The following is a 3,762-nucleotide window of genomic DNA, read 5'->3' on the forward strand; positions in this document are numbered from 1 at the left end:
ACAACAGCAGGCCAGAAATGTGTTGAACAATGGCTCCAGCATGACCATCCAGTCGAGGTTCCTCCATTAGTTCGTGAAATCACGTTGTGTCATGTTTTGAGCGTGATAACAAACAAAATCAATAAGTTCATCACCTTCCTTTGCAACAAAGACGTCCTGCTGACCAAATTTATGAAGGTCTTGTTCATCCAACTCAGCAAGTACAAAGTGGTGGTTATATTGATCTTTTTCTAACCAATTTTGAGAAGGTTTTTGCTCGCAGCCACAAAACACTTCAACGCATACTTCGTGACTTCCAGTATCAGTTGTGTTTCAAGAAAGGAGTACTAGCAGCATTGTGGTATCATGATATTTGTTTGAGCCGATATTTGGGCAAGATTCGAGGTCGAATTCCTCAAAACCTCTGGAGGGTGACGTATACAAGTTTGAAGTTTGAAGAGCTTTTGCATATTGGTGGGTTTTTATGTCAACAAGCTTGTGGACAAGCTTCTTCAACATGGGGAGAGTGATGTGGATATCAGTATGGTCAAAGCCCATGGGTTGTGAGCCTACTAGTTTAGTTATTCTATTTTAGTTGTTGACACGTGGCGTGTTCCTATTGGTTTATAGTTTTTAAGATTAGTATAAATAATGGGCTTGTAATTAGGGTTCTTAGAGAGTTGTGTTATTGAGAATATTTCAGAGAGAAATAAAGATCGTACCGTCGATGCCTTTTTTCACCTCCCCAAGAGAGGTGTGTGGTTTTCCAAAAGGTAGAGGGACTATTATACCAATTTTCAATTTGCAGAAATTGCAGGACAAATTTCTTTCATCTGAAATCTTAAGTACCTCTTTGTTTTCTCCTCTTTCCAGCACAAGATTCTCCGCCTAAAGAGAAAAAAGAAGTTTAAAACTGTTAATCTTACTTGCTACGATAAGAAGGCGTCTACTTGAGAAAAGTGAATATGAGTTGACTTCACTTGACTTTAGACCAAATGTTGTGTGTAATATATGTGGACGACACCTGCAACTCTCATCTTAAAAGACAAAGATATTGCCACTACTGAACTACATTACGCTCTCTAAGTTCATTGAGAATGCAAATATTCTTTTGGGGCAGACGGAAAAAAATGAACCGGAGTGCAAATAAGCAATTAGTCCTATATTCAACACAAGCAGACTTAACATTCAGAAAAACTGAATATCTAGAACGTGTCAATAACATCAAAGTCAAAAGATTATAACTCACTCCACGCTTATTGATGCCTAAAACAATTCAACCAGGCAGAAGCCCAATAGGATCATCAATCTTCCTAACACTAAAGACCAGAGAAATTGCTGACTTGCATCATCCTTTGAAAGATTTTCCTGGAAAGAAAAAAGGTAGCATGTTAAAGAAGATAGTGATTGGAGATATTAATGCTTGATTGAGTAGATTCTTATTAAAAAAAAAATCCTCTTTGGACTCAAAACCTTGAGGCTGCCATGTATGAAAATATACCAATAAGCAGTGAAATATCAAATATTTAGGATTACCCACCATCCTTCTCCCACCATACCATGCTGTCATCAATCTTAAACCACTTCTCTTGGAAATTCCAAATATAACACGTACACGTAGTGTCCAGAAAATGAAGTATTCATTGTATCTAGGTGAACCACCATTGTATAAAGCCTGTATATTGGGGATTTGTCACTAGTCCCACTCATATATGGGGCCAAATTTAAGATCTCTGGAAACAGGACTGCTTTATTGAGCTTCCCAAACTTCCCACCCTGTACAACATGAAACTTGAGATGTAAAAAGCAGGTATGTTATCAGTGGAAAAGAGCCACTACTTTGATTTATGACCTGAAATCTCATTTTCTAAAAATAATATTATGAACTAATTACCTGAAATCTCTTTAAAGCAATAGTGAGGACATTAGGGGCCTCCACTATCGTCAACCTTTTTTTGGCTTTTTCATAAGACCGACATCTGATTGAAAATAAACAGACCTTTAGCATGATACAATAGTCTTTAGAAAAACTCAAGAAAGTTCACAAAACTTAAAAAGGTTCAGTCGTGGTACGAGGAAGATCCATATATGAATCTGACAGAAAAATAGAGATTGACAACCAAAATATTACGAACTTGGAGGTCAAAAAAGAAAAGGAAAATAATCCAATGTTGACCAAACCATCCCACTGGAATACAACTATCGTCAACCTAATATACATATAGAAAACAATACTAATTTTGTCATGCAAGCTAAGGTTTCAGCCATTTACGAACATAGGCAGTTTATCCCACACAAAGTCAAATCTGTCAAATGAAAGTAGTAATAGCATAATAAGATAATCTGACTATGAATAAGTTGGCTATCGATTGCATAATAAACAACTTCATAAGAATAACAAAATAATACCACTTGAAGAGGATCCACAGTCACTGCTAGAGCTACTTGAACTACTCAATCGACTCACATGAACTCCTTGTTTTTCTTGTTGAACGAGCGATGAAGACGACACATTTGTCTCCTCTACTGCCACAATCAAAGTTATATTGAATTATTGAATGCAACATTAACCAAAAGTTCCATAAGGGAACCTAGGATGTACCTGGTTTAGTTTCCTTAGGTGCCTCTACTACAGCTGGAGCCAGGTTCCTTACAGAAAAAAATCAACAACAGGAAATCAAACAATATTCTTCCCATATGAAAAAGGAAACTAACATTTGTGATTCAAATACTAACCACTTCCTGCACATAGTGCCCAACTTCTCCTTCACTTTGCTGAACAACTTTTTTCTTCTTGTAATAGGTAACAAATCTATCAAGTTCCCACAGAGTCTCCACATCAACAACGTCAATATCCACCTCAATCTCATCATCAAGTTGGCAGAGAGACGAATTCCTCCTGCTTGTGCTTGGCATTGTTTAGTCTCTTTGCAAATGAAGCTAGTTTCTCTTTGAAGATTTCTGGGCTTTCAATCTTTATTGTTTATCTCTTTCGTTTATCTTCTTTTTTTTCTCTCCTTTTTACCCTTTGAAGAAGAAAAATCCATTTTCACTCATTGTTTCTCCTTCAATAAATTTAATTTATTTACTTTCTCTTCTATTATGTTCAACTTTAAAAGGTCTTTTTAGAAAGTTTTCATTTACGATTCAAAAATCACTTATGATTATGCTATAGAGGAATTTGGTTCATTAGAAGATTTGATCTTGAATCAACTCATTCATCTCTTCAACTTGTTTTTTGAATGAAAAATAACGGTCTTAACTTCCAATTGGAGGGGTGGAATCGATTTTTAATTTCTTTTTCAATTCAACTTCATGTGTATTGAAAAAGATTAGTGTAAATTTATTTTTTCAACTGGTGGATTTGGATATGTTTGCTTTCGCTCTTCTTTGTTTCTCTCTGGTGGATTAGTTTTCGACTTTTTGTCAAAATTTGATTTTCTTTCAATTGATTTATTTCTTTTCCAGTGTTATAAATAGACATTTCAATGTGCAAAAAAACTGCATAACAAGTTGACTATGTAAATTTATTTTTGCATAGAAATTTGATTATGCAAATTTAGTTTTGCATAGCATTTTGGTATGTAAGTTTATTTTTGCATAAAAATTTGACTATGCAAATTTAGTTTTGCATAGTATTTCGGTATGTAAATTTATTTTTGCATAGAAATTTGACTGTGCAAAAATTTAGTTTTGTATAACATTTTGGTATGTAACTTTATTTTTGCGTAGCAAATTGACTAATCAAATCGACTGTGCAAATTTATTTTTGCATGACAATTT

The 3,762-nt window shown here is 34.7% G+C and overlaps 1 long non-coding RNA gene across 1 annotated transcript; it reads right to left on the reverse strand.

Moving 5' to 3' along the window:
- Positions 1-1,430: 1,430 nt before the first annotated feature.
- LOC147520357 (uncharacterized) lies at positions 1,431-2,630 on the reverse strand. The gene is made up of 4 exons (XR_015214410.1): positions 2,582-2,630; positions 2,389-2,505; positions 1,874-1,958; positions 1,431-1,755 (listed from the first exon to the last, which is right to left on the reverse strand). It is a non-coding gene; the product is annotated as an uncharacterized LOC147520357 (long non-coding RNA).
- Between the last annotated feature and the right edge of the window lie 1,132 nt (positions 2,631-3,762).

Source organism: Coptis chinensis, chromosome 2 (genome assembly GCF_015680905.1).
Source record: "Coptis chinensis isolate HL-2020 chromosome 2, ASM1568090v1, whole genome shotgun sequence".
NCBI classification, from domain to species: domain Eukaryota; kingdom Viridiplantae; phylum Streptophyta; class Magnoliopsida; order Ranunculales; family Ranunculaceae; genus Coptis; species Coptis chinensis.